At 44.3% G+C, this 25,758-nt stretch overlaps 1 protein-coding gene across 12 annotated transcripts in view; it reads left to right on the forward strand.

Moving 5' to 3' along the window:
* Window positions 1-25,758, forward strand: part of NRG1 (neuregulin 1) — an 811,186-nt gene that overhangs the window by 282,114 nt on the left and 503,314 nt on the right. The gene's annotated exons all lie outside the window — the stretch shown is intronic.

The raw sequence follows: 25,758 nt of genomic DNA on the forward strand, positions 1-25,758 counted from the left end.
TTTGATCTACCCACTAGAAAATGGAATCATATACATGTAATAGAATGTGGGAAATGGCTATCATTTTGTTACACACTCAGCTTCACTCTCAGACAGTGACAGAAATGCAGAAGGCAAACAATTGGTTTGGAAGGAATGCAGGGGTGATGAGGGAAATTATGCCTTTTTGATGCCTCCCTTATGCTTCCCTTCTGCCCTTTTCCCCAAGTGAGCACCTGGACACTCTACAAAGCACAAATGCATGACTCACAACCCCTGGATTCCTGGAGCAATGCTTTTTGGTTATTTATCTATTAATTAATGTTTGATCTAAGATCGTAGATAAACAACAACAAAAATCTATTAATTATTTTGATTTATAACCCAACCTGTCCTGAGAACGTGATGGCAAATGGGTGAAGTTAGAGACTGAAATCCTGAGTTGGGGAAGGATGTTGTGAAGCAAAAGTGCTTTTGTAGAAGATGACTAGTCAGTATGCATGATAAGTGGGGGATGGGGAGGCTATAAGCTGAGAAATGGGGAATATGTGCATTTGAAGGGTAATTGGAGTAATTTCATTCTGAAGCAAGGGTGTTGGATTATAGAGGCAAGAGAAGGAGCCTTTTGCGCGCGCTCTCTCACTCACTTGCTCTCAAAAGCCCCTTCTGCCCATGAAATGTCATTGGCCTTTAACTCTTCATTAATAATATCACTTAGAAGCCAATCCAGTCATGTGCCCCATCATATACATGCTTTCCTGCATTCTTCCCACCTACTCGTTCACTCATGGTAATTTTCTACTACTGACACCCACATAGTCTAGGGAACCATATTCTGTTTTCTTTTGCTATGTAAACTGAATATAAATCTATACAAGTTTTAAATAATAAAAACAACCCCACTGGCAGCTTTCTTCTAAGAATACTACTGTGCTTATAGGAGAGCTGCACATGTGTGAAGGCACCAAATGGTCCGCCGCTTAGGGTACTTCCAGATGTTAACAAAAATGCTTTTAAAAAAACACCAAAGGAGTAGTTCTGTCCAGTGGTGAGTGCCCATTTTTTAGATCCCACATACATAGGAGCACCTATTACTCCTTTTTAAAAAAAGCAATAGTGACATGTATGAGGTTTTCTGCGACTTCAGCAGCTAATCTGGAGAAGCTTGCCATCTTTGTTAGTTTTACCAGCATCTCACAATGCTGGTGGGTACAGATGAGAAACTGGCAAGATTTCCCAAGTACCTCTGCAGTTAATGCCAGAAGCCCTTTGAAATTGACAAAACTTGTCAATTTCACTATGAACTGAGGTGTACAGAAACCTCCGTTTCTGTGCCATTTATAAAATGGCAAGGAGGACAGGTGGGTGGCGATGAAGCTCAGAAAGCTGGAGAGGCACCAACTACTTCACCCCAGATAAGACAATAGCACTACACTCAGTTATCTACAGACAGCAGGACTCAACAGCTGTGGGGGAGCAGGTGGGCACCAATCAGGCACCCACCCACCAAAACAATCAAAGCAAAAAACAAAGCAAACAAACAAAAAGGAATCAGAGAGACCCTGGCAGGCTGGGCACCAGGCAGAACACACCCACTGACAAAAACCAACAATCAGAGGCGTAACTAGGGAAAACGGCGCCCGGGGCGAGCACTGAAATGGCGCCCCCCATCCCCCCCAACATACTACATTATACTTAGGTTTTTCCTCACAAGCGCCCGCTGCCGCCACCAAGCCAGGCCACTGACTGGCCGCCAGGCGCCAGCAAAGCAATGGGGAGGGGGCGCGGGCGGCGCGGAAGGGACCGCTCATGGGGGAGGGGGCACCGACGTGCTCCCTTGATTGCTGCAGTGCTGCTGCACTGAGCAGGAAACATTTGTATTAACAAAAAAGTTTAAAAAATTTTTAAAAGATTTTTTTGGTCATGCGCCCCCCCCCCCCACGTGACCAGAAAAGATGGCGCCCGGGGCACGTGCCTCCCTGCCCCCCCTATAGTTACACCTCTGCCAACAATGAATCCACCAGGCACACAGATAGCCACAGCAAAGGTGCAGCTTGGGGCTGCAAAAGATAAACACATCACTCCAGTTATTAAATACACTGGGGGCTATAAGCAAGAAGAAAAAATTATGCCCAGAAATAGCACCCAGTTAAAGCCACTGGGGGCTGCTAGTACAATTTTTTAAAAATGGGAGCTGCTTAAAAGTAAGCCACTGGGAGCTGCTTAAAAGCAAGAATAAGAACTCCAAAGGTGGGGGAGGGGTCCAAGCAGCACCCAGTTAAAGCTACGGGTACAATTTTTAAATAATAGAAAAAGAAAATAAAAGGCTAAAAGGAGTTGTTGGCACTGCAAATTAAAAGGAGGGCGGGGGAACAGAGAGACAGATAAGCCAGCAAGCACTTTCTGTCTCTCTCTCCACTCACTGGGCCAGGCTCTCAGTGCTGCTGCTGCTGCCTCTCTCTCTCTCTGATCCTTTTCTCTTGAGGCACAAATGGCTCTCTACCTCCACACAGCTCCTTAAATACATTTTGAAAATCCCTCCTTTGGGCTCCCTTCTCCCTGCTCCCTCCCCCCCAGCCAATGGAGGTACAGTTGCCCATGACAACACTTGATTTGAATAATAACAAGTTAACCAAGAAGCAAGGGGATCTCATGCCATTCTGAAGTCAATGCCAGTAAACCAACCAGCAAGGGAAAAACAGCCCTCCAAAATGGCACTTGCCACTCAAATCACTTGAATTGATTTGAGCTTGACCCGGGGCTGATTCAATACAAACTCGAATCAGGCCCTTTATTCTTAGGGCCTGATTTGAGTTTGAATCACTCAATTCACCCCAATTTGAGCTTGAAGCAATTTAACTCGAATCGATTTGCACATCTCTGCTTGACATCTAGGATGGCAGAACAATCTAATTCCTGGTCTCTCTGATGAGCTATATACGAAGCAGGGCCAGCCTCACAATGAGGCAAACTGAGATGGTTGCTTCATGCAGTGGATTGTCAGGGAATAGGCAAGGCTGCTGATCCCCGCCTTCTGTTGCAGGATCTATTTGCCTCACTTACCACCAGTACCTTCCTCTGCTGCTGCATAGTTTGGTGGCAGCATATAAAGAGTCACTCCCTCCTCCTCCTCGGTACACTATTTGAAAAGCAAGATAACAACATGGAAAAGGAAGTCGGGTGGGAGAGGAGAAGAGTGTCTTCTCTCTTATCCACAGTTCCTCATCCATTCTGTTACTCTCCTTTTCAAATACAGTGCTCTGAGGACTGAGCAGCTGTTCATAGGAAGTATACTACTGTACATGAGTTGAACATAATGTCTGAATAACTGTATGTGCATAGGATTATGTACATGGGTAGACTGTTCACAGTTTATACATGTGTTGAACACAATGTATGAATAGGGCTCTGAGCATGGATATTAGAAGGTCATTTATTTGGAAAGGGAGTTGAGAAATTAATGTTGTAGATCCTAAAAGATCCTATCAAGACAAAGGCAAATCTGCAGTGGATCCTTCTTTGGTTTTTCCAGAATGCACATGATAAAAGAGGTAAAACAAATATGAAATACAAATAGAGACTCTTTGCTTCTGAATGTATGAGTGATTTTGTTTAGTCCCACCATGATTAAAACTTGGTAGGGCAGCTAGATAAAAATGTTTCAATAGTGGTTCACAGGATATCAGTTGACCAAACTTCCAGTTGCAGGGGAGTAATGGCAGGAGAGAGGGCATGCCCTCAACTCCTGTCTGTGGCTTCCAGCGGCATCTGGTGGGCCACTGTGCGAAACAGGATGCTGGACTAGATGGGCCTTGGGCCTGATCCAGCAGGGCTGTTCTTATGTTCTTAACCCTGCTTTGTAATTATGCAGAGCCATTTTGGAAGGGCGGTATATAAATTAAAATTAAATAAATAAATAAATAAATAAATAAATAAATAAATTTCACTAGGGTGTAATCATGAAAAAGACATGCTTTGGTGCAAAGGGCTAAATTGGGCAACTTTCAGGATTTTCCAAGCACTGCAATGATATGATTTTGTTATCATGGAGTTGCCAAGAATTTTGACTATTAACTCTTAAGTTCAGCTTGTCTCAAGAAGGAGCCCTATGGTGCTTAACTAATAAGTAGTACATGTTCATTTAAACGGGGGAAGTTATTGTTATATTTCTTCTGAACGATATTACATCACCTATACTTGGGTTTATTTCAGTGCCATTCTCATTAGAGCAGTAAGCCAAGGTTCATATTTGCCTCTATAATAGTTTGACACATAACACTCATTTTATCCCTGCTGTAAGCTCCTGAGGTGATAGTGATGCCTTTTAATATTACTATCCATTGTTTGTTACAGCACTGCTTAGATGACTCAAGTGACAGCTCAGGGCTTAGCTGTGCCTTGTATACACAGAGTGAGAGTTCATGTAAACTCTGAATGGATTGCAGTCTCATGATCCTTTCACATGGACAACATAAATGGAACTTAGAGTAGCTCATTCTCCTCTTGGCAGGGCAGGACAAGAAAAAACTAATTAGAGATGCTGTGGTTATTTGTTTTATTGAATAAATGTCTATCCTGCCTCTCCAAAAATTGTTCAAAGAAGTTTACAGAATATTAATCACTTGCCTTTTAAATACATTGAGTGAAAATAAATATAGCTGCAGATTAGCAAAAGCTCAATATAGTTACCTTTTTGAGATACTGAAGGAAATATAACAATATAATATTATTATGTAATAGATAAATGTGATCTCTAACTAATAGAGGGGAAACCATCTCTGATATGTGCATTTATTTATTTTTGCTCCCTTTTACAGTAATGCACCATAATAGCCTCTAAAAATGTGCAGGGACATCCTTAACCTTCGGCCACACTGATTCAACTTTCTCTTCACCTACCCAAATGGGCCTCTACCAATTAATCAACTGAAGCTTTAGGGATTAATCTACCAAAAAAAGCTTGCAGTTCTGAACAAAACACTTCATCTAGCCTTTGCTTAGAGGTTTTCCATAGAACGCATTTCAAGCAGCAGCCCTGTTGTGCTGATGGCACTTGCTGTGCACAGATTAGCAATGGGTCAGCAAATCGCCCTTAAGTGTCCTGAATAATGTGCTTGCAAGATCTCTGTGAGAAATGGTACTAAATACTACACAACTTTTCAGTAACAGCCTACCTTAACAAGCCGGGTGGGGTGGGGGTGGGGGGGTCACCAAACAAGATTCAGCTGCCTCTGGTTCCCAGAAGCTCTGTTGTGCCTTTCTCTCTCATTCCATCTTGCTCCTGCGTTAAAAGAGAGCTGTACTGCCTGTAGGCTGGCCATTTGTCAGATAAAACTGCACAAGCTGGTTAATCATTGACCAGCCTGCACAACTCTGCCTAACAAATGGCCAGCCTGCAGGAGTGTAGTTCTCCTTAAAACTGGGGCAGAATGGCAGAAAGAAGCACAGAGAAGCTACCAGGGAGCTGTTCGCACATGGCTTCATGCTGTGGGGTAAATGTTGAGTGAAGCCACTTCGAATTACGCTCACGGCATTGGGGGAAGCAGCCCCTCCCCTCTGCTCTCGGGTTTGCTTTTGATGCAAGCTCACATGGCATGCCTCTGTATTTTCCTTCTAGCCAATGCGGTGGGGCGGGGAGGGGGAAGAGATTACTACAGAGCTAGATCTGCATTTGTAAAGAGAGTATCCCTCTTATCATGCTAATGATTCTATGCCAGTGCCTCTCCCTATTTGCTCCAGCATTCTCCAGAAAAAGTTGCTTAAACCAGCATTTTAAAAACCAAGAAATAACTTGAGATAAGCTAGACTTCGCAAGACAAAGCCCACTTTGAGTGTGGAGTGGGTCCAAGGATCTCAAAGGGACTTCAGGGTAGGTTTGGCTGGTATGTGAACGCACACACTCTCTTCCGAAGGAGATTTGGGGTAGAAGCCCTGTGTGTAAAGCCTCCAGGAGCCAGAGGCAGCTGCATCATTTGATGCCCCCTCCTGGCTCCTTAAGGTGAGCCCCTCCTGACAATAACCACATAGCACATCAGTATATTGGCCTCTGTGGCACACTTGCCCTATGCACAGCCATATTCATTATTTTTTATCTAAAAGCGGGGGGCGGGGAGCCAGGATTTCTAAAACTTTCTTGCCTACACACCTGGAAATAATTTTTATGCACCACAGGTGACCAGGTGAGCAACTGTTTACAAGCCCAGCACTGTGCCAAGGTGCTCTGACTCCTTGCAGCTCCTTGCCTAATTCAGGCCATGGCGCAGCTTCTCTGTTCTTCATGGGTTGCATTACAAGGGAGAAAGAACATCAGCAGCTGCTGCAATTGACATCACAGCAGCGTCTGCCAATATGCTCTCTTCCGAGCAACTGTTAAAGGGCATGGAAGCCCTCGCCTATATTGTATTGGGCAATCCTACTTCAGTGCCTCATTGTTCCCATTGGAAACTGTCTGGACTTGTATAAAATAGTCTTCTGTCTATTTACTTTTATATTCTATTAATTTACTTTCAAATCATGTCCTGTTCCTCTGCTTGAGTTGTCCTATCTCTTTCTCTCTCTCTAAAAAAAAAAACAACCTTCCAAGTTTTTATTTCATTATGATGAAACAGCAACCATAAGAGTTAGGAGCATGATCCAGCCCAAATAAAGCACTTTCCTGTTGATTTCAGTGAGAAAGAGGTAAATATGCTTAGCTCGCCCATTGAAATCTCTTGGACCGAAGAGTATTGGGTTGATTACGCACTTGGCATTTATATATTTATTATTTAATTTTTTGATTATTTGATTTCTATATCACCCTTCCAAAAATGGCTCAGGGCGGTTTACATTAAAATTAAACCATTAAAATAAACTAACAGTTAAAAACAGAGACTATAAAAGAGCAGGTGTTCCCAACCTGTGGTCCTCCAGATGTTGCAGAAATACAACTCCCATCATCCCCAGCTGCAGTAGATTGTGCCTAGGGATGATGGGAGTTGTAGTTCAGCAACAATTGGAAGATCACAGGTTGGGAACCCCTGCTTTAGATTGTTCAAAGGACACATTTCCCCCCAAAAATTTGTAGACCACCCCAAACTTCCATCTCTGGGCAAAGCTTGGGTGAAAAAACAAGTCTTTGGGGACTTTTTTTAATTGTCAGAGATGGGGGGCCCCTCTTATTTCAGTAGGGAGTGCATTCCAGAGTCTTGGGCAGCAACAAAGAAGACAAGCTGGTGTCAGTTGCAGACAAATCTCTCCGGATGATCTCAATGGGTGATGGGGCTCATAGTGAAGAAGACATTCTCCTAAATACCCAGGGCCTAAGCTGTTTAGAGCTTTATAGGTTGTAACCAGCAGTTTGTATTTTTCTCAGAAGCCTATTGGTAGCCAGTGTAGCTCAATACGGGAATAACATAGTCTCTCCAAGATGACCCAGAGACCAACTTGGCTACTGCATTCTGGACCAACTGTAGCTTCTGGACTACATACAAAGGCAGCCCCACATAAAGCGTACCATGGTTCTGAGGTTGTTTATCTCAAGAAACTGACACAGCTGGTGTATCAGCCGAAGCTGATAGAAAACACCTCTAGCTACTGCCTCAGCCTGGGACACCAGGGAGAGGTTTGGATCCAGAAGCACCCCGAGGCTCCATATCTGTTCCTTATGGGGAAGTGTGACCCCATCCAGAACCAGTAGATCAGAATTGTCTCCCAAGTTCCAATCCCACAAAATAAGTACTTCTATCTTATCTGAATTCAGTCTCAGTTTGTTATCCCTCATCCAGCCCATCACTGCCTCCGGGCAGGCATTTAGGGGGGTTATGGCTTCTCCTGATGATGCTGACATGGAGAACTAGATTTGGGTGCCATCGGCATACTGATAACACCCTGAACCAATTCTCCTGATGATCTCTCCCAGTGGTTTCATGTAGATGTTAAAAAGCATTGGAGACAGTATGGAGCCCTGGGAGACACCATATAAAGTTCATATTTTGAAGAGCAACAGTCTAGAATCTGTCCGAGAGGTAAGAGTGGAACTACTGCAAATTAGTGCCCCCACCCACTCAGATGCTCCAAATGATACTATGGTCAATAGTATCGAAAGCCGCTGAGAGATCCAAAAGGACCAACAGAGTCACACTTCCTCTGTCAGTTCCTAACTGGAGATTGTCTATCAGGCTGTCCAAGGCAGTCTCCACCCCATAGCCTGCCTGAAAGCCAGCTTGAAATGGGTCTAGATAATCAGTTTCCTCCAAGACTGCCTGGAGGAAAATCTCACTAAACCTTATAAAAATCCTGTAAGGCAAATCGGTGTGTTAATTTATGTGCCACTTTCCCATAAGCAATTGTGCTCAAAACATCTCACAGTGGGTGGGGGGGGGGGGGAGAACCCAGCAATAATGATTTGTCCAGAAAATATAATCAGTAAGGGTTTAAATTCTAATCCATTTAGCATAATTAAAAATCACAATATGACAATATAAGCAAAAATAAATTTTAAAAGGTTATATAAAAGCATAAACAGTAAAATCCTCATGTCACAAACATGTACAAATAGCAACTAAAGAGAAAAGTAATCTCCTTAGACACTGTGTCACACCCCATACAAGATATTCTAGTCTCCACAACTTGGTGAAAAGTGTAGGGAAGGGAGTTCAACACCCTTAGATTCAACCCCCCCATCTCACCATGTCTGGGCCAATTACTCACACTCTCACCATTAAACTAAAGAGGTCCACCATCCAACTGGCAGAGAGAGGAGACTGCACATATGATCCTCCTCTGGAAAGGACCCACTATATTATCCCCACATAACAACAGGGAAGCTGAGAGGTAGTGGCTCATCTAACAATGAGTCTGTTCACACAAGCAGCCCTACCTGGGTAGAGCTATTCATGTGAAGCACAAAGACTGAGCTTGATTGCAGCACTGCCCCACTAGATAACCCAGGTTCCAGGTTCAATTAAGTGTTGTCATGGGCAACTGTGCCCCCATGGGGGGGGGAGAGGAACACAAAAGGAGAGAATTTCAAAATGTATTAAAAGGGACTGGGAGGCAGATAGAGCCCTTCTAGTGTGCTTCTCTTGAAAAAGAGGATACATCAGAAGAGGAGGAAGGAAGGTTTGATTTTGTGATTTTATTTTCACAGCACTGAGTATAACATGCTGATGTCGAGATTTGAAAAGGAGTTGCGTGAAAATGATGAAAAAATAGTCTCTAAGATGTATAAGTTGTTATTTTTGGAGGAGACAAGAGATGTGGGTCATAATATAGAGATGGCAGCTTGGGAAAAATTATGGAAAACTGATTTAAAGTTCACTGCGTGTTATACTTTAAAAGAAAATGGTTATAAGATGATGTACAGGTGGTATCTGACACCAAAAAATTAGCATTAATGTATAAAATTTTTCCAAACAAATGTTGGAAACGTGGACAATGTGAAGGAACTTTCTTCCATATGTGGTGGTCATGCGGGAAGGCAAAGGCCTTTTGGGATATGATATATAATGAGCTGAAGAAAAAATTTTAAATGACATTTCTTAAGAGGCCAGAATCCTTCTTTTGGGAATAACTCAAGGAGAGTTCTCTAGAAGAAATTTAACTTTTTTATGTATGCAACCACGGAGGCTAGAATAGTATATGCGCAGAAATTGAAAGATAATAAAATGCCTTCAAAAGAAGACTGATTGATAAACATTTTGGAATATGCGGAGATGGCAAAACTTACACTTATAAGGAACGAAAACTTGGAATGCTTTAAAGAAGATTGGGAACCTTTCTTACTTTACTTAAAGAACTATTTTTCTAACATGGACCTTTCAGCAGGGTTTGAAATTTAATATCACAGCTGGTTGGGGTAGGATAAAATCGAATTGTAAGGCAGAGTATATATGTTTTGTAATATTATAGCAATAGCTTATATGTATAGTTAACAAGAACCGTGCAGACTGGTAAGCGGGAAGTCAACATTTACTTAATTAAGTGTAACTTGATTGTTAAGATATTGTAAAAAACAATAAAATTTTAAAATGGAAAATAAAATAAAATAAGAGTATAACATGCTGTGCTATTGCTGCTATAACTATCTGGTTTTGCTGGATCTCAAATTGACAAAGGCAGAACTTGGGTGTCTGCCTTCCTTGAGTTGCAGTTTGTTTTGTTTGTGAAATAGTGTTGTGACAAGAAATGCACATGACAGCTGTTTGTGTGAGAGAGATATTTCTTGGTGATTGCTGTGATGAGCTCAATGTCTGACCTTGAGACTAGCATGTGCTTCTCTCACTGCTCTGGTCTGCTCAGCAATAAGGGTGTGTATGGAACTGCCTGGCCTGGTTCAGTTCGGGTGTGAACTGCACCCGAACCTGACCAGGCAAGTTCGGTCCAGCACCTCCCGAACCCCCCCCCCATTCAGTTTGGTCCAGGATGGGGGGTTCAAGATTTAAAACAAAATTAGAATTTTTTTCCACCTGTAGCTCCTTCGGGGGGCTTCCTAAAGGCCATGGGGGGATCTGCAAAGGTCCCCCCCTCACCCCGCTGGCCTCTTAATTCACCACCACAGCCCGTCTGGGGCTGATTTTTGCACCCATTAGGGCGCCATCGGCATGGTGGCCATTTTGGAGGTCACCGTGCATGCTCAAATGGCCTCTGCAAGGCCTGGCGAGGCCTAGAGCCTTTCAGGAACCATTTGAGCATGTGCGGTGGCCATTTTCTTTATTTAATTTTTTTAAAATGGCCCCCAAAAACAAAATGGCCATCATACATGCTCAAATGGCCTCTGCAAGGTCCTAGGCCATGCCTAGTGTCACAGAGGCCATTTGAGCATGAGCTGTGGCCATTTTGTTTTGGGTGATCAATATATATATCCTATATAATAAAAGGCTAAGTGAGTGTCCGTGGCCTTGGAACGTTGGGGATCTGCGTCCCTGTCTCCCTGGGCTGTTCTGGGCCTGCGCTTCACACAGGCCCAGAACAGCCCAAGGGAGACAGGACCCCCAACGCCAGTGTCCCGGACCCACGGGCAGCCATTTTGCCCCAATCATTGCTGTGCCGCCGACACACGTCCTCCTGTCCCGGCCCCATGGGCGGCCATTTTGCCCGAATCATTGCCGTTCCGCCAACACCAGTGTTGCTTCCCGCCACAGCCGCCACCCGTCCTCCTCTCCCGGCCCCACGGGCGGACATTTTGCCCCAATCGTTGCCATTTACCACCCACCCACCAGCCCTCCCAACTGCCAAGTCCTCCCTACCCCGGCCCGCGTCTGTCGGGCGAAGATAGTCCTTAAATTGAGAGGGAGAGAGGAGCTCGGAAACAGAGCTCCTCTGTGTGCAAAGGCTGTGCCCAAAATTAAGGACTTTCAACGCCCGACAGACGTGGGCTGGGGCTAAGGACTCGGCAGTTAGGAGGGCGGGCGCGAGGTTGACGGCGGCGGCAGCATTCACATGGGCACGCAGAGGGCGGCCCACAGCTGCAGCGGCCGCCCCCGGGACACGGCGTAATCAGCAGCAGCCCCCATTCTCCTCCTTCCTGGCAGCGACGACGAAGTGGCCCAAGTTCCCACAGACGGTGGCCGGCCTCCTTCTCCTCCTCCACCCTTGGCGCTGTGACCTCTCTGCCTGCTACCACCAGCCTCTACAATAATCCGCCCCCAGCGCAGAGAGAGCTTCCCTTCCCTTCCCTCTTTCGCTTCAGCCGGAGACGGCGGCTCCCCCAGCAGCTGCCCTGAACCGCAACGAGGCGACTGCTGGTGGTGGTGATGACTCGCCTCTTCAAGCGGCACTATGGGCGGCTGGGGCGGCGCACAGACCGATCGCGGGGAGAAGACAGACAGACAGCAAGAGACAAAAGAAGGAATGAGGGAGGGAGACAGAAGTATGGGGGGGGGAATAAAGAAGGAAAAAGAGAGAAGAGAGAGAAAGGAAAGGAAAGAACCAAAATAAACAAAGAGAGAGGAAAGGAAAATAAGAGAGATAAAAGTGAAGAACAAGGGGAGAAAAACAAAAGATAGAAAAAGAGAAAAAGGAAAACACACACAAAAGAAAACACCAGCCCCAAAGAACACGCCCATTATAGAAAGAAGAGAGAAAAAGATAACGAAAAGAATAAAACATATTTTTTAAAAAGAGAGAGAGAAGGAAAAGGAGAGCAAGAACAGGAAGGAAAGGAGAGAAAGGAAGAGAGACAGGGACAAAAAAAAAACAAAAAAAGGGGCAATAGAAAGGAAGAATGCTAAAAGAGGGGGGAAAGCTAGCGCCCATTATTATAATGGGCTTAAAAATACTAGTGTGTGTGTGTGTAAATATATATATATATAGATAGATATAGATATAGATATAGATATATAGATATATATAGCCGCTGCACATGCTGAAATGGTCCCTGTGAGGCCCTAGGCCTTGCCAAGCCTCGCAGAGGCCATTTGAGCATGTGCGGCGGCCTCTAAAATGGCCATCGCAACTATCTTTGCAGGCCCGAATGGGCCCGAAAATCATCCTGGGATGGGCAGCAGTGGTGAATTAAGAGGCCAGCGGGGGGGGACCTTTGAAGGACACCCCCCCGGCCTTTAGGAAGCCCCTCAAAGGGGCTACAGGTGGGGAAAAAACATTTTTTAAAAAATTTTAAAAATAAAAATTCGTGAACTGGGGAGGGGGTTCAGTTCAGGGTTGGGTCTAACCGGAAACCCCAAACCTGAACCCCCAAACCAGTTCACACATCCCTACTCTGCATTTGCTGGTCAACGACCGAATAAACTTATATCCCTACTCTGCAATATAAATTGCAGGGTTTCCTCAGTCAAATTGTGGCTAAGTTTTCTCTAGTTGGGCTTATGGCTCTGCTTGCTGCTAAGTAAGGGTGCTGCTGAGGCAGCTGTTGCAATGCTAGGAGGGAAGGAGTCATGATTGTGTATGAGAGAGGACTTGCACCACTGATGTTACTGCCACGCAGGCACTGGCTGGCAGTGGATTTTGGGTCATTGATTCTTTTTTGGCCATTTTGGGGCTGTCTTTGAAATGTGTGCTGTGTTGGGAGAAACAGTTTGAGAGAAAGGTTTAAAATTGTTTAAAAGTTGCCCGCTTGCCCATTTCTTTTGTGGGTTGGGTGGTAGGTAGCACCCATTATGCCCTACCACCCAACCCACTTTGGATCCCCTAGGAGCTACCCATGGGGAACAATTGGGTGTTTCAAGTTTCCCCATTGTTCCCTATGGCTGAAACACTCAAAATGTTTCGGGTGTGTTCAGTAGAAACAGCTGGGGTTGGTGCGTTCAGCCTTACTTTATAATGCAATAGGTTTTCCTGCCTGCATCATTTACGTCACTTCAGCTTTCTCTTCTTTCATTGCTTGCTCCATATTTGTTAGGTAAGATGTCTAGACTCAAACCAGATAGTAATGCTTTTTCCTTCTCTGCCAGGGAGTAATTAACAAGCTTTGTGTTATCTACATATATATTAGTTGCAGCTAAGTCTCAACCTACATGTGACATGCAGTCAGGTGAACCTTTCCCCTGTCCTTTTTCAAACCAAAAGTAGACTTGGGGGGCTGTGAGGTTGAAAGAAGGAATGGCAGGAAAGAGCTACTCCACCTTTTCTTGTCCTGCTGCTCTCCCCACAAAATCACCCTCCCCAGCTACTCTTATTCCTGCAAGAGAAAAAAAATACCCATACCCATATCTATTTCACAATTCCTTCTGTGTGTTTCTTATCTAGATTGTTAGAAGGGGGGCAGTATGCAAAATACAACACATTTCTTCCCACCTTCCCACAATCTTCCTCTCACAACCTCCTGAGACTGCTTTTTGGTTTTAAAAAGGTGTCAAGGGAAGGATTGTGTGCCCTGTCTAGTTGGGGCTTCAGAGTGATTGCCCCTAATTGGGCCTTTAGACTTAAAGCTGGGCCAGCTAGTTAAGCTTTTCCCTGGCTTGTCAGAATGGTGACAGATGTCTACCAGTCACACACTTCCAACACAGTCCAAGCAACTAAATTGTTTATTGACTTCTGACATATACAAATAAAACAAGTTTCATTTTGCAGCAGCTACACTTTGGCTTGCTGCCACATTTCAACAATAGTGGAATCTGGCAGTTCCATCAAACTGGAAAATGGTTCCAAAAAATGCAGACAGCCTTACCAGCATCCACAAATGTTTTTGTGTGTTTCTGCAAACCTGTTGTGATAGTTTCAGTGAGCATTCTGTATTTTCATAATATCCACATTCTTCCAATATTTCAATCTTTTTGTGCCAAACCAGTTTCCAAGATGTTGTCCAATTCCATGATATTGCTTTTTCATGCTAAGAAGCCCCTTTTAATTGTGTGAATATTTGTTCTCCATTTCTGATCTATGCATGATAAAAACTTAGATTTCACTCTATTTTGTTGACTGACTTTTAAGAGTATTTTTTCTTTCTACAAGTTTAACACCAAAATATACCTCCCCACTCAACATTACATACACAGGCCACACACACACACACACACACACACACACACACACACCACTACCTCAACTGCAGACCAGCCACCTCTCCCTCTGTCCAGGAGAGAGAAAGAAGGAAGGTTGTATTTTAAAGCATTCTTGCCTAAAGATAAATCCTTTTGAAACAAAACTAGTCTTATTTCATAGCTAGGACCATATTATGTGTATGCAGACCATGTTATGTGTATGCCTTTCAGTGAAAATTCATGCAGGAAAACATCTGGGGCCCAGCTTAAACTTAATCAACAAATCACTACAAATAGAACTGGGTGAATTTAGAAATGGCAATGGATTTCCAGAAGAAGAAGAAAGTGTTTTAAAACAAGAGAATTCCTTCAGTGTCTTCCCTATCTAGATAGTTAGAAGGAGAACAGTATGCAAAATACAATACAGTTCCTCTACATCAGGGCGGCACAGCTTTGGCCCTCCAGCTGAAATGCCTCGCAATTCCAGCCAGAATGGCCAATAGTCAGGAATGATGAGAGCTGTAGTCCAGCATCTACAGGAGGGCCAAAGTTGTGCAGCCCCACTCTGCATCCTCCATGAGTCACTCTCCAGTTGTTCTATCTACTCATCCAGATGCAGTATGTGTTCCTCTTCCAAGGAGCTATGCCAGCCTGTGTAACATGCTGGAAGTGGTAATTCTGTTTACTCATATCCAGTTGTCTAATGAAGGGCTACATACCAAGAGGCTCTTCCCTGATCCAAACAGTAATTGCAAAAAATTAATTGAAGGCGCCAGTGAACAATACTGCATATAGCTCTGCCTTAAAACAAATCCAACTTTTGGTCCATCCAGCTCAGTACTGTCTACTCTGACTGGCACAACTCTCCAGGGTTTCAGGCAGGAGTATTTCCCAGCCCTACCTGGGGATGCTGCCAGGGGTTGAATCTGGGACCTTCTGCATGCAAAGCAGATGCTCTGCTCTACCACTGAGTTTGGCCCCTGGCAATAGGAAGCTGCTTTTGATCCATCCAGTCAGACTCTTGGTCCACCTAGCTCAGGATTTTCTGCTCTGAGTGACAGCAGCTCTTCAAGGTTTCGGGCAGGTGTCTTTCCACACCCATTTTACTCTCTCTTTTATCAAGCTGAACAATAGCAGTTAAGACATAACACCAAATGGGGAGCTTAGGGCTTTGCTAATAGGTGCAGAGCAATAGGGAGAAGACTTGAATAGAGTTAAGAAATTATGAGTGGGTGTGTTTAACATTTTCCCGGTGACTTCTTCCCCATCTACATTCCCCTCAGGTGGAGTCTCAGACATGTATTCACTATCTAATGGTGAATAACAGCTGGTGGGACCAGGCTGTGGGGAGAAGTGGTGGGTGGAAAAAGGAAAAATGCCCACTTTTCTACTTGAAACTTTAAGGTTCTAAAAATGTGTAAAGCCTAAATGGGGTCTACGGGGAGAGCGGGCTTGACCTGCGCTCTCTGCTGCCAATCAGCTAGACCTCCCTGGGCAGCTGGATCAGCCGCCCAGACTATTACATTACAGAGCCAGTTGGGACAGTGGGGTTCAGGGGGCTCCCGTCCCCCAGAGTTCCCAGAATGACCCACATGAGTGTGCGGGGCATTCTGGGGAGCCTCCCGACACCAGGAGGCTTGTTGTAGGCTCCCGGTTGGGAGGCTACTTGTGAGTTGCTGCGCCATGGTGGTGCACCGTGGCAACACGTGATCTTGGGTTAAGCGGCAAACTCCATAAGCGGGCCTACTGCTGAGCCACTGCCAGAAGCCCCACATGGCTCCTGTTGCTGCACACGAGCAGCAGGAACCAGGCTGGGCTCCCTTAGCCTGGTTCCTGCTGCTCGTGAGAATCACCTCATTGTCTACTGCCTGCTGCTTTGCAGCTCTCCAGTGGAAACTCAGTTTCTGAGATGTGGATTTCTGAGGAATGTCTGGTTGCACCCTGAAGCTAGCTAGCAAAAACTGGAATCCTTCACGGAATAAAAGTTACTGTTGCACCGGCAGACAGACTTCAACTCACAAATTGCTGGTTGATGAGGTTACATTGCTTGGGCTGGGATAGATTTTTTTTTTTTTTTTTTGCGGGGGGGAGTAGGGCTATAGCTGATAGAGTGCAGCATTCCAATTAAGGGATTTTCTGGGTTATTCTCTAAGACAGGGATTCTCAACGTTGGGTCTCCAGATGTTATTGGACTTCAACTCCCATAATCCCCAGGCCTTTGGCTGGGGATTATGGGAGCTGAAGGCCAATAACATCTGGGGACCCAACGTTGAGAATCCCTGCTCTAAGAGACCGCCTGTTTACCAGGAGTCTCATGCTTGGCCAGTCTATTTGCACTACTAATGTGCAGTGAGTCAAGTGTAGTGAGAAGTGTAATGGGTAGGGTGTCACTAATGAAACTGCCAGGAAATTTAGGACTGACAAAAGAAAATTCATTTTCATATAGAGCATCATTAATCAATGGAATTCTCTGCCATGATATGTGGTGATGATTCTGGGATGACTTTAAGAAGGACTTAGACAAATTCATGGAGGACAGGTCTATAAAGGGCTACTAATCTTGATGGCTATAGGCTACCTCCAGGTTCAGAGGCAGGAAGCCTCTGAATATGTTGCAGGGGAGCGACGGTGGGAGAGGGGGGCATGCTGTAAATCTCCAGCTTGTAAGCTTCCCAGAGACTTCTGGTGGGCCACTGTAGGAAACAGGATAGGAAGCAGGATGCTGAGCTAGACAGAACTTGAGCCTGATCCAGAAAGGAACTTCTTATGTTCTTAGGCAGTCTCTTCTGACAAGCAATTAGTTTTCTCTCTCCTGGCTCTACATCCCTGTATGCCATTTTTTTAGCGTAAGATTTTCATAGCATTAGAACAGAAACTAATGTGAGGAGAACATTCTCTAGCAATGATTTCAAATTTATCTTTTCCTCATTTATATCTCTCTCTCGCGCTCTCTCTCTCTCTCTCTCATGGGCACTATTCATTTTGTGTATATTAAAAATTTATTAAAAATGATATTAATTCTGTAAGTTGATACTTAACTTGATTGGCCTGAAGTTCATCAAAATGTTGGCAGTCTTTTCCAAAGAGTATACCTCAAACAACATAATTCCAAAAGCAAAATTTGAAAAGCATCAAAAGTTGAAAAATCAAATATGATTTCTGAAATGTTGAATATCAGCTTCGTGAGAAATGTCACTTTATGTCTGTAATCACGTCCAGGTCTCTTATCATGTTCATCATCATCATAACAATGATAAATAATAAATAATCTGAACAAGTATGCATCATTTCTTTTATTTTTCATAATGTATTTGGTGGGGGTTTTATTTTGTTTTTTACTATACTGCATAACTTTGTTTATTTTTGTAAGTAATAGGAAGGGACAACGAACCTTCATAACACATTTAAGTTCCACCCCCAGTCACTTGAAATATATTTCAGCCCTCTTGGATTCCAGCTTCCACAATGGCTAGAAACTTGGTTAACCCCTTTTTAAAATAACCCACTAAAACTGAGAGTCTCATGAAACAGATTACTGCACTCATTGCCAAATTCTGAGGCTGTTAACACAACTAAAAACTGCATAAAACAAATGTCCTACCTAAGTTTTGGAGCTGTGTGCACTCCCTATTTTTGGTTATGTGGGAGCAAACAACTTGGTAGGAGGAGGGAGAGGTAATTGTGTGGGAGACAAAAGCTGGGTAGGACAGTGCTGTCCTACCCAGGTTTCATACCCAGCATTTGACCAAGGTAGGAGGACACGCTCTCGTACCCAGCTCCTGCCTCCCACACAATCACTTCTCCCTCCTGCCACCTAGGTTCCCAATTCGGGGTTATGTCTTCACTGCCGTTGTTCAGCTTGACATAAGGGAAAGCAAAAGGGCTGGGAAAGAAACCTGCCTGAAACCTTAAATTGCTGCTGTCAGTCAGAGCAGAAAATCTCACACAACCAAAAACTGGGAGTGCACACACCTCCCAAACCTGGGTAGGACACCAGTTTTTGGTTGTGTGAAAAGCCTTTGAATATTCTGTTGCACCTCTCATGTAATCACAACATACACAGACAGCATATACACAATCCTGAACAGACCCTGAACTTTAATTTCAAACATATATAAGAACCTCAGGAGAACAGGAAACTCTGCAAAATATTTTTATGTGAATAGAAGGAGAGGTGTTTGTGGTTGTTCTGTTTGCTCTAACATGGCAGGATGTACTGTATTATTTGTAAGTAATGGTGCAATCTAGGCTGCCATTGTATAATTTCCAACATATCAAGCAGTCAGTTGCAAATTTTGTCTTCTTGCAAATGATTCTCTGTTTTCCAAACTAATTTTCTCCCCTCTTACCTTTTGCTTCCAATTTCTTCCTATATACCCTGGGAATTGGGAATGGCAAAATGAAAAAGATGCATTCAAATTCTTCATTTAAACTCCTTGCTCATGAAGCTTATATTTCTGTGATTTGTACAGGTTAAGTTGCAAAGCTGCTGATCCCAGGGCAAGCAGCTAAACAGGAAGTGTACAGTGGGAAGTTTTCCTACTGACCAATATGCTTGGAAAACAGCTGGACACTGTCTCCGAAGCATCCCCTTCAGAGGTCTAGCAGCAGCTGGCAAAGAGCTCCCTTTTTGATGGGCACTCCAAAGAGCACTATACATGAGAGGTGCATGTTTGTATAGGATGTAGTCTGTCTAAAAGGAAGAAAAATGGCTCCACCTGTTGATCAGCTCCTTTATAGTATTTTCTGGTAATGACTGTATCAGGGTTTCTAAGTTCTCCAGCTCTTTTTTACTTGGCATCATTTTCATTATTATCTTTAAAAAAAAACAAAAAACAAATCTCTAACTCTGAGTTATGTAATAAAAGCTCAAGAAAGATGCAGTTTGCAAACCCAAAGAAGCTGAAAGGATTAATTCCAGTAAAGTCTGATAATATGTTAAAAAAATAAAAATAAAGCAAACTTCAGAATGTGTAATATTTGCTGATAATTCTTTCTGGGAGGAAAAAAGGAGAGAGTTTGACTTGCAGTTATTTTCTGTAACTAGGGGTGTGCACAAAACCAGCTGACCCGGTTCGGTTCGAGTCCAAACTGGACCCAAACCAGACCAGGCCAGTTCGGTCCGGCAGTCCCTGCCCCACCCCCACCCCCGGTTTGGTTTTGGTTGGGGCGAGTTTGCAATTTTTTAAAACTAGTTACTGACCCCTCCAGGGGTCACTAGCATGGCTACAGAGGGGCCTCTAGAGACTCCTCCCCACTGCCAGCCTCTGAAATTGCCCCCCTTGCCCAGTTCAGGCACTCTTGGGCCCATTCTGGGCCTCACCTCCATTGTGGCAGCTTCCAAAATGGCCACTGCAATGGGGGTGAGGCCCAGAACAGGCCAAAGAGCACCCGGAATGGGCCAAAGTGCACCCCAACCAGATGAGGGGGGCAATTTCAGAGGCCAGCAGGGCCTCCAGAGCGCCCCCTGGTGGCCATGCTAGCCACCCCTGGAGGTGGTAAGTAACTACGTTTTCTTTTTTAATTTGTTCACTAACATCCCCAAATGGCCGGGGGTGTTCAGTCTGGTACTGAACCGGGGTGGGGGGTTGTTCAGTCCGGCACCGGACCATTGAACCTGTTCAACCCCAAACATATTTGCACACCCCTATCTGTAGCTGGCTATTTAATTCTGTCAGTGGGCAAACGAAATATGGAAGAGTTCTTTCTATCTACAGGAGGTAGGATGGGAATCCAAACTGACGGCTTCTTTACAGTTAAGAATTACAGGAGAAAAGATCTATTTCTTTCCTATGGCTCCATTGAATGTCATGCAGGAAGGTGGAAACTGACTTTGCCTTTTCTTTCCTCTGCCTCAGCCTGAGCAGAGCAGAGCACACTTTTGCTTATGTAGCAGTGCTGTGTTGCACAGGCTCTGGGAACAAAGTACCACAAATCTGAATTCTCTGCCATGTTAAAGAAAAACAAAATAATCACAATCATAATTGCATAACCTAGTGTACTTCTTTAAACTCAACAACTAGACTTGGATCCACAGATTCGAGGTATTCCAGTTTACATGGGACTGTTGCCAGCTTTCCCTTACCTACAGTCATCAGTTAGCTGGCTTGAGAAGGTCAGGGGATCTTCTAGAGCAACTTTTTAGAGGGCATGGGAAATACAGGCAGTCAATCATCTATCTCCCATTGCATGAATAGAGGAACCTTCCGCTCATACAACAAGATCCTTGGATCCAACACAGTCCATAGACTAAGCATGCTTTAGCCTATTAGAACCGATGGAATTAAATATAAGTAACTATGGTTTGGATTGTGGCCATGCAGTTCTGTTCAACCTGCCTCATATGACATGCCTTCCAAGGGCAGTAGCCATACTAAGTTAGTCATGACCAAGTCCCATTGAAATTAATGAGACTTAAGGTACTACTGTGAATTAAGTAATTACTATGAAGTTGGTCATCATGACTAACTTGTCTCATTTATGTCAGTGGTGCTTAGTCATGACTAAGTTGTCTGGACACTTCCCCATTAATACTACTTAGCACTTACAGTACATAGTGCTTTCTAGTGCTCAAAGCACTTGACATACATTAAGGCAGTTCACACGATCAGGAATAGGGCAGGACAGATGTTTTACCTTAGTTTGGGAGCTGTGCTCACTCCCATTTTCTGATTGTGTGCAAGTAAAAGAACAAGGTTGGAGGTGCCGGCAGTTGTCAGCTGCTAAGCAGCAACTGAGCAGGAGGGCTCCCTTTCCAGTGAGATCACAGGAGCAGCAACCTTTGAACCTGGGGCTTTCTGATTCGGATTTCAGTCTTTTACCTACTCTGCATCAGCTTACTCCATCCGCCGAATAGCAATTGTCTGATTGTTATATCATGGTGTAATATCAATGCTTTGAAGCTGAAATTTTATAAAATGTGACCTGTGTGGGCTACAACTACTGTACATCATGAGGACTAGAGTAGTGTCATACCTAAGAGTTTGAGCTGGAAAGTCTGTGATTTGAATCTCGTCTCAACCACAGACTCAGTAAGAGGGCTTTAGGCAAGCAAATATTTCCTTAGCCACAGACCACACCTCCTCTCCATCTGTAGTATTGCTTTATATGTCCCAGAGTTACCAAAATGCTATGAATTGTTTCATAAAACTGTGATAAGGATTATGATAAGGCATATTACAAAGTTCATTAAACTATAAAGTTTTTAAAAAATCTCTTCATCAGATGGTGGCATTTCTGTTCTTTTCTCACACTGCTCGGTTTGCCATGCTCGTTCCTCCCGTTTCTGTGCTAGACATCCCTGCTCCAGACTACTTATATCACTTCCACCCTCATACTCATAAAAATGACATGAACGAACTGGAGTTCAGAAACACACACACTCTGACCAAGAAGCAGTGACTCATTCTGCTTTTATCCCCCTCTTCCTTTAGAAAGATCAGCACAGCTTACATGGGACTGACTCCCGTGGTCTTCCATCCTGGCATTGATCAGTTCAGACTTGCTTAGCTTGAGAATTCTGCTGCATCAAGCGTTACCAGACCATTCTATGACCTTGAGAAATTCCAGTAAGATGATTATTCCCGAAAAGTATGCTTGTATCTGAAGAGAATGGAATGGAATGGCCATAGCTCAGTAACCAAGTATGTGCTTTGCATGCAGAAGGCCCCAGATTCACTCCCTGGCATCTCCAGTTTTAAAAAAAAAAAGGATCTCAGGCAGGGGTGTAGGGAGGTTACCAGTGGCCATGGGACAGGGCACCAATGCCACAACCTGCCTTCATAGCAGCCCCCACCATGTGCCCACCATATCCCTTGCATTGCCATGTTTGCGTCAGAGGTACGCTGACATAGGGGGTGTGGCCAACACTGGGACACAGATGTTTGGTCCCTCACCTGCTCCCAGGTGACTCTTGCTTTGATCGCTGGCTGTGTGCTCACTCCAGCTCCAACCAACAAGAGGAAACCAACACCTAGCCAGTGAGCAAAGCACCAGCCAGCTGGGAGAGATGGACACTTGGCCCCTTGCTCATTCCCAGCTGGGCAGCGCTTTGTTCATGGGGTGCTTTCTTCTCTGTCTCAGAGTCAGAGCAAGCAAACAGCTGGCGATCAAAGTGCCAGCCAGCTGGAAGAGGGTGAGTCCCTCTTGGCAGACCCTGGATGCCAAAAGCCCAGGGACATTTGTGCCCCCGCCCCCGCTTCATTGTTCCTAAGTACCTGATCTCAGGTAGCAGAACTGGGAAAGACCTTTACCTGTGACCTTGGAGAATCACAGTAGAGGGCTAAGTGGACCAATGCTCTGACTCCATACAAGACAGCTCCATTTCTTCAGTAATAAACACAAGTTAAATGTTTAAGATAATGTCCTGGTATTTTTGTCCATAATTGATAGCTAATCTTTGTCCATCTCCCAGCAGTAAAAAATTTAAACCTCACTAAACCAATCCCATTCTGGACACAGAAGGAAAAGATGGTTGTAAATAAAAGATACAGATGTATTTTGCAAGAAAACAGTACAGTCTCTCATCCGTACAGCACCCAAAGAGCATGCCGTTTCAAATGTCTCTCAGTCTCTGGCAAGTACAGAATACAAAGAAACACTCAGTTCACCCACTTCTGAAATATGTCAGGAAGGAAGTACGACATGCAAGATTAGACAGGCTTATTGTACATTGTTAAGTGACCTTTTTCAAACTAAAATCCCATTCTGAGATATTTCATGTCTGATCATGCACCTGGCTTGGCATTCAAATGAAGGGAGAGTGCTGGCTTGTCATAGCTATGAACTTTTTCAGGAATAGGTTTGAGTGTGTGTGGGGGGGTAATTTTCTTAGTTTCATTCTGACTTTTGGCAGCATTCACTGAAAAAAAATCCTGTTTCTCTCTCTCTCTCTCTCTCTGAATTAAAAGTGAATGCTGTTGTGTGGTGTTAAGTGAGGAGGTGTCCTTTTCGTTGGGGTGTTTCTCTAATGGGCAGTCTACCTGCAGAACTGCAGAATGGGATCTTGGGCTAATGTTTACCTGAGTGAGTGAGAAAGTGTGGGGAAGCAGCCATGGTAAGAAAGGTGGGGGCAGATTTAGCCATGGACCTTGGGGATTAGGACCATGGCCTCCTGTCTGGGGGGGGGCTCCAAATGTTCAGGGGGGCTTCCCACACTCACCCCTCCGCTTCCCCGCACCCACCATACCAGTTACATCTCCCCAGGGAGAACCATTTGCCTATATCCCTTCTTAGTGGTACGTAGTACATTATATAAAACCATTCCTGTTTGCCTGGGTCTCTGGCTCCAGAGCCTTCTGAGTAAAGTCTTGCAATGTTCTTTTCCTGCTGGTGCTGGTGCATCCTTGCTTTTTTAAAAACAAAAATAAATTTTTACTTGGTGTTTTTGTTTCATATTAATTATGGTATTATTGTTTGTTGGTAAACCACTTTGGGTAGTTTTAGTTGAAAAACCACCGAGAAATGTTATACATATAAATAATATCCTGTGCCCCTCCTCCATACTGGGCTTATCCAGGGCTACATTATCAGGGTATTTGACTATATGGTCACAGGAAAACCTAGCACTTCAGTTGCAAATATGGCCACCTAGAAGAAAATCTTACTGATTTCTTGGGATTTACTTCCAAGTAGCTTAGGGTGACAGGCTTTAATCCCATACCTCTAAATACCCTTCAGTGGAAAGTGAACATGCAGCTATCCTAACAACCATTCGGCACTTTGTTATCTCTTTCTCTTTGGAGAAAGCAACATGACATTAAGCTTTTCTCTGTGTATGTGTGTACTTAAAAAAAAAATAAGCGTGAGTTCTTTTGACATTCAGTAATCTTTCTGGCTTTTGTGTGCTCTAAACTGCTTCTAGAGAAGAGATCCAAAATTTTGTCATGGAAATGTCTGAGGATAGGCCATGAGAATGGATAAACTCAGGAGTGGAGAATTGAGTGGTCTCTACTGTAGTGTTATGGGAGCAAGTACCATTGGAACCAGATGGCAGAATGAAGTTACTCGGAACTGGATAAACATGCTTTGGATACTTCTGGTAGAATACTAAACAAGGAATCTATTTATACAACCTACTGTGTGGGTGGGTGGAAGGCTGCACAAACCCAACCTCCCCACCCCCACCCCCCGCAATCAGTAAAAGTGTGCTGGAAGCATGGATTGCATTCCCAGTCAATCAAGCTCTGGAGGGTCGGGATGATGTGTCCCAACATCCGAGAATCCCACAATGCACCGAGTGTGGTGCTTTGGGGGATTTATCATCATCAATCATCATCATCATCATCATCATCCTTTATTTACGGTCTTTGACCAAAAGAGAAGCTTTGGGGGATTTCCCCAGGAGACAAATGCCCTAGGCACCTGTCTCTGTGTCTCCCTGGGCTGTGTACAGCCCAAGAAAACATACAATCCTGGAGAAGGGTATGCTTGTTCCCTTAACTCTGGCTAAAAACTGGGTTAAAAAGCTGGGCTAGGCAGCACCCAATCCCGGTGATTCTCACATGCAGCCTAACCAAAGCTGGACTTCCCTAGCCTGGGTTAGGCTACATGTGAGAACAGCCTCAAGGGCTTCCAAGTGAAGCCAAGTTTGCTTACACAAGGATGACAGTTAGTATTGCATGTCTATGGCTGGAGGTCAAGGGGAAAGGCTGTAGCTCAGTGGAAAAACATCTGATTTGGATGCTGCATGTCCCCAGATTCAACCCCTGGCATTTCCAGACAGGGCTAGGACAGACTCCTATCTGAAATCCAGGAGAGTCGATGCTAGTCAGCGTAGATGGTACCGAGGTAGATGGACCAATGGTCTGGCTAGGTAGAAGGCAGGTTCATGTGTTCCTTCCTATGGCAGGATCCTTGTGATCCTGAAATCATAAGTGTTCCAGCAGTGTGGAAAGTAGCTTTGATACTCTTAATTTTTTATTGTTCTTAGGATGTTTCATCTGCAAATCTCATCTTTGAATCTTTGCTTAATGAACAGTGCACCTTTTAAAGGATGCTTATCTCAGTTATCTGATAGGATTGTTGTCGTGCTCACTTGTACTTATTTAATTCTTTAGCTGTCCACTGCCTCCCTTGTTGGACATTTGCTCCATCTTGAGGTTGGAGCTGTTACAAGGAAGGGAACTCAACACAGGACCCTGCCTCAAGTCCCATTCCCTGCTTGTCTCCCATCAGTGGTCTAGAGCAGAAGATGTTTCAAGGCTTCAGGATGCTGATGACTGATGGAGTATATTAGCCAAGAGTACAAATTTTGAATTCAATTTCACCTCAGCAATGAACACATTGGGTTCCCTTTAAGATACCTACCATTCTCTTAGCCCACTTTCCATCTGCAAAAGGTAATAATGCTGAGCTGCCTTGT

This window comes from Hemicordylus capensis, chromosome 2 (assembly GCF_027244095.1).
Source record: "Hemicordylus capensis ecotype Gifberg chromosome 2, rHemCap1.1.pri, whole genome shotgun sequence".
Classification (NCBI taxonomy): Eukaryota; Metazoa; Chordata; class Lepidosauria; order Squamata; family Cordylidae; genus Hemicordylus; species Hemicordylus capensis.